The following is a 10533-nucleotide window of genomic DNA, read 5'->3' as shown; positions in this document are numbered from 1 at the left end:
AAGAGACCTTGTTAGAATCGTGTCTAGATTAAGCCTGATTAGGCGGGATTCGGACCACTTTTATTAAATCTCTATTAAATAAAGCCTTTGGAGCGAATATACACTCCGTCTAGTCACATCCATGGCCACAGTGCGTCAGAAACGCGAGCAGAAAAAAAACAAAGACGACGTCTACAAGACAACAAGAAACTTGGGAAATATTTACAGCTTCATTGATTTTATTGTAGGCAAAAATGATCTGACATGACGTTATGATATTAAGTAAATGGGTAAACGCTGTCGCTCGATGTTTTGCATTATATTATGATGTTCACTTGTAAAGAAGTGAAATGTGTACTTTTGCGGTTTCCATCCATATCCCAAAATTCGTTTGATCGGTCGGCACTCTTAAAGAACGTTTCAAAGTCGAGGTTTTTGTGGTCACTGTCCGGTCAACATGGAATCTAATCTAATGCTATGAAAAAAGGCTGGGTGTCTCTAATTTTCTCGTCTGTTTCCGTTGACTGAACGCTAAATGTCAACTAAAAGTACGAATAAGCAACAATAGAATTCAAAGGAATAGAATAGCAAAACAAAACAAAACAAAAAATTAAAATAACATTGGCGCAAATAAGGCTGGGGACTCTTCATCTGAAACCGCCATTTCCATGATTATTCTAATTTGAACAGCTGGCATCACAAACTCGATAATAAAAGGTTTTGGTGAAAAGGTAATACTTTCTAAAGATACCAAATATGTGAGTTTTCTTCTTTTTGTTATTTGGCATGACGTTTCGACCCTCTTTGAATAGGCCTGAAACGATTAAATTTTTGACTGTCTTTATAAAAGAGGCAATAAAAACCATACTGCACCAAATCAAAAGGAATTGTTCTAGAAAATGTATTCAAAACAACACTGCCTCTGTTTTTCCATTAATGAACTTTTTTTTGCCCCCTCGTTTTGCCCGGTTTCATCATTTCCACACCAACACCCCCACACGCAAGTTAACACAGTGACGCACTACTTAATATCGCGCATTCATTTTTATGACTCGGATTTATGACTTTGTCGTTAATTCCGCAAACAATTATTCCTCGCAACCAATTTCATCATCGCCATCGTATTCTCATTTCTAAAAGATGCAATTTTGTTCATCGCAAAATGATAGAAAAATAGATGAGTCTAAATCACCGTGATGTCGCCGAGACTTGGCTGACTAGATAGAAGTATTGATCAAAATCTTAGTTCTCGGCCTCAACGCTGACGCACTTGTTCGGAAGACAGTTTACTGCCATTTGATAATAGATACATTACAATCTCTATATTATGCTACTTCAAATTTTTCTTGATATTAAAAAGGACATGCCTAATTCCTGTACTTAGTTAATTATAAAAACAAAAATTCCGCAACTTTCTTCAGTGCGTTACACTTCTTTGTAAACAAATTTCGAAACAATTTTGGAACTTTTAGTGGATGACTTGTGGGTGCTTTGTTGAACTGACGTACCTCAAGTCGACGTTGTTCCTACAGATAAATAACAATTATGTATTTCGATTGGCATCCCTGTGTATTGTTCCCAGACGGACAACGTTTTTGCTTTACTTTTGCTGTCTTGAGGATTTTGATAACATGATTGCCAAGAAATCTTCATAAAAGCATTTGTATTTATTTCCAGGGCAGCATGTCAATTTTTGAAACCCTGAACAAATAACAACACCTATACAAGCCTAACCATGAGAACGCAATGACTCAACTAGTTACAGCGTATGGTGTCACGGAGCTCATATGGTTAAAAAACAGGCAATTGTGTCAATCCCTAAACAAAGTTCTAAAACTATAACTAAAATATTTGGCTGATACCAATTTTTCTATTTCACAACTTTGCACCTTAAAGAATGAGGGCACATATTTCTAGCAACTTTTCTCGATGAAACCCCTTATCTTTTTATCTCTCTTCAATGAGTGGCACCGCATTATATCACATTAGCGACCAGCTTGCGTTTTGCCAGATGCTCTTAAGTTGGCAGTGATAAAATGCCTCGGCAGCGTTCTGTCAGTTATTAATGTTCCACCGTATTGAGTTATGTTTTTTGGTCTTATTTATCACAATCAAATGCTCGTTCTCTATTGTCAAGAGATGTATGGGATTTCTCACACCGCAGATGAACGTTCATTGTATGAGCATTTTAAGATTAGTCAAATCTTATATGCTAAATGTTTTACTACTTCGAAAACGTATTACGAAGAGAGAGACGAAATATTCTTTTTCCCCAGCCTGGGCGGGGAACGTTAATTTTATAAACGTTTTAATTTTAAGAAAAAGTATCACTAAAAATTATATGTAAAAGATAAATTTGGTAGCACAGTGGCTCACCGTTAGTTATGAGACACCGAAAGAAGGTAACTATTGGTAAAAAACATATCTTTCTGGCAAGTCAGTTTTTATTTATATGAGTACCGAACACAACAACAAGTTGCTTTTTTTTTCTCAACCTATTTTAACAGCGTTTCAGTTTCGTATTCCGGTAGCGTTATCCGAATGTCAGTCGGTTTTGTAGAAAGATTTGGGTGGTGGACACGAAACCCCTAAAACCTTTCAGTATTACTTTAAGACGCCCGTCAAGTGCTTGATGCATAAAATACGTGATAAGTTGTTAAATGGCGGGAGAAAGTCCAAGTTTTCACAAAAAATCCACTTAAAACCAGTTAATAGCCTGGTAAGAAATGCGAGCGTCTGGCGCCAAAAGAAAGATTTGATTAAGAGATCACGGGAACGCAGATAAACTTGCTTTAGAAGATGTATCAGAATTTGGCAAGTGTTTTTCTCCGCAGAAATTATTGGGCCGCGCTGCCAAGTTTTCTTCAAGTTTGTGCATATTTATTACCTGGTTTCGGTACTTGATGTACGCGATGAACGGAAGGAAAAGTCTGTAAAAAACGTCTCTTGGTGCTGTATCACGCAACTTAGTAGGGCCTAAGTGACTTAATAAAATTTCGTTTCAACTAACTTGAAAAGTTCATTCTCGGTTTACGTATGAGAAGATCTGCGCTGAGAAGAGGCTGAATGGAGACTATGAAAGGCAGGAAATTTAGTCTCCACGGTGTTTTAGGTTCGGTAAAAGCTGGCGTTGTTTGCGGGCTGGGCTGGGAAGATGGCGTACTGCGGGGAGTGAGAGGTGGGAGAAACGGGAGACGCCGCTGACACTCATCAGGATTTACTAAACAAAGCGTCCGTGGTTAGAGGAAGCATGGTACAGGGACTAGAAAGCCTGTAGGATATGCTGTCCTATGATTGATTGTTCAATTTCAGCCGGGACAATGTCGACCCAGGTTGTTTAGAACACGAAGGTAAACAATCTTCCCCAATCACAGCGTGATTTCACACCTTGCGATTTTTCGGCCAATCAAATGCAATGATGCGGTCACATGATACTTGCGGCCATATCGGCTAACGGTAGCACATTTCAAGGTGTAAGGAAATACGCGAGCAGCGTTTCTATTGCTTAATTAAATTCACAATCTCACAGTTGAAGTAGAAGAATAGACCACCAAACTGGTAATGGGGTGTCATTAGTTGTGCCCGGTTTGTACCCGAGGGCGTTATAAATCTCTATAAGCATTGACTGTGAAGACATTATGATAGGGCCTTTTTTATTTTTATTTTTCTAATCTCTCTTTTTTTTTTTTTTTTTTTTTTTCGGTGGCGCAAATATGATAACTCCCTGTGTTCAGGTTCACAGTCAATTCGCCAATTTCCTGCCAGCAATTGACCCGACAATCGAGTAATTATGACTCACATCATTAAAACCCTACAATGCCCGATGGTGAGACGCTGAATGACGAACTATCGGTGGGAACCAACGCAAATAATTCTCATTAAAGACTCGGTGCCCGTTTTGCAATAAACACTGAGCAAATACTGGACTAGAGCGCTGTCTGCGCACAGCACAGGGAATATCGGATTCGATTTTGAATGATGGGCCGTGGAGGCTCGACGGCAACTTTTCCAGCGCCGTTGTCATAATGTGGTAATTTCATATCGTTACATCGTGACGTGAACATCCACGCCAGCCCTGACGCTGATATCTTACAAAGACCAGATGATGAACCCCTTGCGGTATCGGGGAACGCAAAATGGGCATTTAGATTTATAGCTCAAGTCGCTTAAACTGTAATCGACGATTTGTAAAGTGCAATCCCCGTCTTAATAGGCGAGCCGAGGTCGGCTGCGCAGTGTCAATTTTATCGAAAGCAATTTCTGTGATGATCCACCTTAGCAATGAAATGATCGTCTGCCGTGTATCTGGGGAGCGGGAACTTAATCAGACTTCACCCGAGTGTTGAAAACGATTAAAATGTCACGAACAATCAATGCTTGGTTAATATCTACTGATATAGTGCCAGTCGACTCCCTGATACCTATACTCGGCTCGGCCGAGAAAGCTCGCCAGAACACTCTCCCTGCGTGCGTCTCCATGATACACATTTGCACATTTAGCGCGTTTTATCTTCCTTTCAGATCAGATCGTCTGCGATACTGAAGATCTTCTTTCTCACGTTGTCTGCAAAACTTGGCTTCGGTAAGAATATTTCGATCCCGGCTTTCTAGAGAAGTCGAGATCGATTCGGCTGCATGAATTACAATATCAAAATGGTTTTTGCCGTTTTATTAGGGCCTAACAGACTATGGTCTATCATTACATTTTGGAGACAAATGTTCCATTTGCTATTTTATCGTATCGTCTTTCTTGTTCGTTTCTGTTCACCAGCCACATATTATACATAAATATTATCTGTGCACAATTCAAACACAAAACACGCCTTTGATGAGGGTACGTGCACTAACAAGTACCTTTATAAAATCAAAATCCGGTTCTTTACGTAAAGTGTCATAGCACAAAGAAAGTTCTACTTCATTTTTAAACGCTGTCATTGTATATTTCTTACTTCTGAGAACAAGACGATAGCTTCTTGGTACAATCTCAGTAATTGCACAAACAGAAGTGTGGTATGAAAAGAAAAAAGTGGTTCGGGGAAGGGGAAAAGAGAGAATAACAAGGAACGACATAAATAGATCATTTCTTATTCGCAAATTCAAAGATGTGATTGATTTTGCATACGAAAAAAGAGAAAAAGAAATGAAATAAATTGAAGTAAATACTACTACTACTACTACTATTACTACGGCTTCTACTTATAATATAATATTATAATATAATAATAATATTATATTATAATAATTATTATAATGATAATTATATAAAAATTATAATAAATTAAACAGTGCATATTTATTTGGCAGTTAGAATATGATGAGCAGTTGATAATATCTTATTTATTTTATGTAATCGTCATTTTACAGTCTTTTCAAGAAGCCCGACAGCCATTTTCACTTGTTTTGGATGACATACTAATATTTTGAAATTAACTGTCCGTGGAACAATAAAAGTTTACATGTCTAAACCCAGTTTAAATATGTTAATGACACCATAAGTTTTGAGAGAGAGAGAGAGAGAGAGAGAGAGAGAGAGGGAAGAAAGAGGGTAAAGGGAAACAGGGGAGAATTCTCTGTACCATGTTCAGCGTTCGTCAAACTCTGAAAATTAAATCCCCTACACCTCCAAAAACGCGGCATTTTGACAGCTGATCACCGTGGAGAGATTAAAAGCAAAAAAAGGCCCGGTTAAATAGCATCCCAAATGTCATTACACATCTCTGCTTGGAAGATGAAAATTCCTGGTTGTGCTTTAAAACAATTATCAAGATTACGGTTCCAGACTTCAATACATAGTCCTCGCCTTGAATTGAATTATCCTTCATTGTAATAACATATCTAATAGGATTTCATTTCTCCTGTTAAGTCTTATTTATTCCCTTATCAAATCTGTCGGTTTCTTGTTTCTGACAGCTCGTCCTTGGTGGCGGGGAAATATTCTCTCTCTTTGCACCTCCGGTTTGATGCGCTCCCCTTGAGGGCCACTCCGCGCGGTTCAGTGTGCTGTACAAGGGACGATCCTGCACTCCCTTGTAAGGCGTAAAAGAACAATCAATAATTTTCACTTCCTTTCTAAAATGACAACACGGTTCATTACTGATATGACATTCACGCCTGATTATAAAATTTTCAAACTTCCTCCGTAAAATGTCAGCATTACCTGGAGGTGGCCCTGGCATTATACAGCAATAGAGAGCGTGTTCCTGTGAAGAGGCATTATGACAGAAGAGATCTGTTTTCCTCTCTCTCTCTCTCTCTCTCTCTCTCTCTCTCTCTCTCTCTCTCTCGTTTCTGTAATATACATGTTAAAAAAGAAGGCTGATTAGCATGGTATATTACATTTACATTGGTTTTCTTATTGATTATTGATATAATGACTACGTCTTTGGTAATTTCAGATCCTTCAACTGATGAACAGGGATGTGACAGGGACTTTTATGTAAGCATCCATTTTTTTAGATAAAGCTGTGCATGAACTTTCCACGAAGAACAATTTTTTTTTCAGTTTACCAGTGGCCAATAAGTATACTTCACACCGAATTAGAAAAAAAAACACACTACAAGGAACACAAAATTGAAGATGTTGGTTCTATTTATAGGTAAGAACAGGGTACGCTGCAACAGTATGGTGCTTCTCGCAGGCAGTAGAAATTCACATTGGCACTCTTTGTATTACAGCACTTTTTGTCTGTACACTAGCCCAAATAAAAGATGATACTTTTAAAACGTCATCGAACTTTAACTGAAATATTGTTGTTTATTTGTCATTTGAAAATATGTGGTTCGTGCACAATGTCAAAGATATCATATCAAGAATATTCCCACTAAAGCGAATTACCCTTGACAAATGAGAAAAATTCTTATTCGATAACCATTACCCGACCCGTCCCTGCGCTAGGACTTGAATACTATTCTTATTAAAAATTTAGTTCAAAATGTTTCCCCGTGTCTTCCTGTTGTTTGGGAAGAAAATGTCGACATCAGGTACTTTTTAATTGAGGGGACTTATTGTTTTTATGGTATAAATCAGGAAGGACAAGTATAGCAAGGCAGGGTTTGTAGACATAGAAAGTACGGTTTTTGGATATTTTCAAACGCGAATTGTATGAACAAGTTCGAGAAAAATATTATATTATTTTAATAACATAAGTAGAATGATTCTGTCAATCAAGGTATGCTTTGAGATACGCATTTTTTGTGTTGATAGTTCAACGAGGAAAGGACATTTGCCGCGCATCCTTTTTACCTCGTGAGCGGCACATGGCAAAGATGTGCAGATTTAGTCTCCCTTCATACACAGTCATACATTATATATCATTTGAAAACTCAGAATCTGCTCCTCGAAGATGATGTAGCATTGCCAAGTGGTCACGTTACCATGGAAACGGGCAAAATCTTATATCTACTTAATTGAGAAGACCAACCATAGGGTATGTCCTTTAATGTCTGTTTTTCTAATAATTGACATTTTTAAATTAAAATACTAATGCTTATAGAAAGCGTTATAGAAATTATAAAGGCTCGAGCCCAAAATATGAGGTTCTACCTATGGATTTTCCAAAGGGCAGATAAAGTAGCTATATATAACTGATCACACCTTTCTGTCCTTTGTCTGTTCTAAGCCAGGGCATCGGAGGCTGCGGCAGCCATGTAGGCATTGTTGTAATGAGCAGTGACAAGATGTCATGGCAAAATAAACATAAAAATGAAATATGGACTTACACAACTATTTACCTGTCAAAGATCAGGTGATTGCCGGCTTCCAGTAATTGGCCTGTCAACAGGTCCCCTAGCTGACAGACAGGAAAATTGCATAACATGACCGGCTTTCACATCATTAGTGTTAGCACATATGTTTCAGTACATAGCAATATAAAAACTGTACAGTGCATCAGGAGAAAAATGAAAAAATATATCTCGCAAACTAATGACACATGTTAACCACCTTTTTAGGAAACGTGGTTGCCATGATAGTTTTAGTCCACTCGAAATCTGCAAAATCTATTTCTGATACAACAGTATTTTAAAATTAGATTGGTGCTTTGTATTATAGCATGTATTTGATTTGACAATTTCAAATTACGCTCGGCTACCACCTTGATTTGTGAATGAATCTGAAAAAGTACAAAACGGCTTAAGAAACTCGTTTCATAAATCGGTTTTCTTAACGAATAACAAAAAGTCAGCATATAACGAAATTCAAGTATATAATTATTTTCCCAACAAGGAAGCTAGAACCAAAAATGGCATATAAATAATTTGAAACACTAAAAGTTACATTATTCTTGCTTTTTTGAGGTAATTCCCCATACATGGACAGCAGAAGATATCGGTCTTCGGCATACAGACCGGTCACAGGCAATTTTATGCAAAAGATTTATTAATGAACAAATGCACAATGTAGCCAATGTCGATATGGGTAGGTGGACCTGGTTTAAGGGAGATGGCTATTTCTATGTTATATGTTTTTGTTAACACACGTAGTCATAATGGAGCAAAATTAAGTTAAGGTGTATATTTTTATACCAAAATTTGATATTAAAATATTCATAAATGTCAATTATTAGAAAGAAATTAATGTAAGCCAACATCTTTCAATTATTTTTCAGTCACTGCAATATTAGGCCACCACATGTCTCCGAAACTAATGTATAACATGTATACATGTATACACGAAGTAGTTTTTGATAGGACAATACATTCCATAAAAAATGGCGGCCATTTGAAATGTCTGAAAGAAGAACCAAGTCGAAAGGTACTTATTGAACAATTATTCATGTAAATTTTGTATGAAAAATAATTTTAATGGCCAATTGGGTGAACAAAACTCCACATTATAAATATTAGCATTTCAAGATGGCCTTGTTGAATATATGAAAATTGACTGCATTTACATACTCAAAATTTGACCAAATGCCAAATTAGAGATATTAGTGCCTACTTTGTATAATGTATGGAAACTTTGTATACCTTGTATAATGTAATGCTTGTATAATTCTAAGATATGAATAAAATAAAATTTTTATACCAATTTTTCATGAACAATGGCGGACATCTTTAAATCGCCGCCTTCTTGAAATTCAAATATGGATTTGAAGCCCATTATCTTCTTTATCACAAAATATGAAAAGATCACACCATACATAGATTACTGGTTTACTTTTAACTATTATTCATATCTTTAAAGAAGGTGCAGCATTCACAGCATTTACCTTATAGTATGTCCGATTCCACAGTTATGAGGTCACCTGCCATTTTAAAATCATGGCTAACTCTGACTGTCAGATTATGAGTTTTCAACTGGTATATGATTTGGGAATGTGTTTAGAAGGGACTCAAAACTTCTTACATAAAGCACTTTTCCGGGCATTGACACCCACCTATTACAGATTCCGCTGTTGACATTGAGATTCACTACGAAGAACATGTGATTATTTTCTATGTTAAACTGCTCCATTAATATAATGTAAGACAACAGGGACTGGTGGATATTACACATAAAAAGAAAATTGATAATAAAAAGGCATTGTCATGTATTTTCCTCTTTCTTGTTAACCTGGCTATTTAAATGTTTCGAATCAGTCTTTGGTACATGTAGAGGCATGCCATTATTGAGGTCAACAGTAGTAATTTTCTGTTATCTTCTGCCTCTCGTTAATTAGGCCTTTTTATTTCTCTGTGTGTGAAAAAATGCTATTATATAAGTATTCCTGTACAAATGAGCTTGTTTATTTGCATTTTATTTTGACAGTGTGAATAAGGTTTGGATGAGGTGACGGAAAGCACGTTCATCCCAATGTTCTAGATAATTTAATACATAAAAAATTTAAAAAAATTAAGACTCGTGTTATATAGCGTTTTTCAAAGCACCAACAGATTTGTTTTGAATGATCGCGTATAACGGCATCTCACTGCTCACTGATACGAAAGCTACCAGTAATTAAGTCAAACCCAGGCAAGAGTGCAAAGCTAAGGCGGATACGACGAAGAGTACGAAACGATTAGTTCAACTTGAAATGATTCACTCCGACATTAATTGCCCTTCAAAAGTGACCATGGAATAAATCGATTTGCCCGATTATCTAACAGTAAACTGTCCAAGCGAAACGTGCTCTGTAAGGACAATAAAACGCTATTGAATTTTTTTTTTTTTTTTTTTTTTTTGCAAGAACGATGACCCGTTCCATGCCACGTCTAGACAATAGGAATTTTTTGCTGGTTTAATCATTTAGTATAGTTTATTTATATGATAAAAGAGCAAATGTTTTAGTCTAAATTAGGTAGCAGTTGTAGTAAGTTTCTAGATTAAAATGTGTTTTAAAACAGAAGGTTCATTTGTTAAAGTTTGTCTACTATGGATTACGCACGCACCGCCACACTTAATTTTTAATTTACTTAATTTGTTCACTGGTATTATGAATAGTTAAATAGAATATGAATGGTTAGATAGTTGTATCAGCAAAAAGGCGTGAGAAGGTAAGTAAAACATAATGATGGGATAAGAACACGATCTGCAACACACTTCGCAGCTCCTCTGTCACATTCTTCCGTTTTCCC

This window comes from Lingula anatina, chromosome 4 (genome assembly GCF_051362555.1).
Source record: "Lingula anatina isolate TDL-2025a chromosome 4, LinAna3.0, whole genome shotgun sequence".
Lineage (NCBI taxonomy): Eukaryota > Metazoa > Brachiopoda > Lingulata > Lingulida > Lingulidae > Lingula > Lingula anatina.
This window is presented reverse-complemented; position numbering follows the sequence as displayed.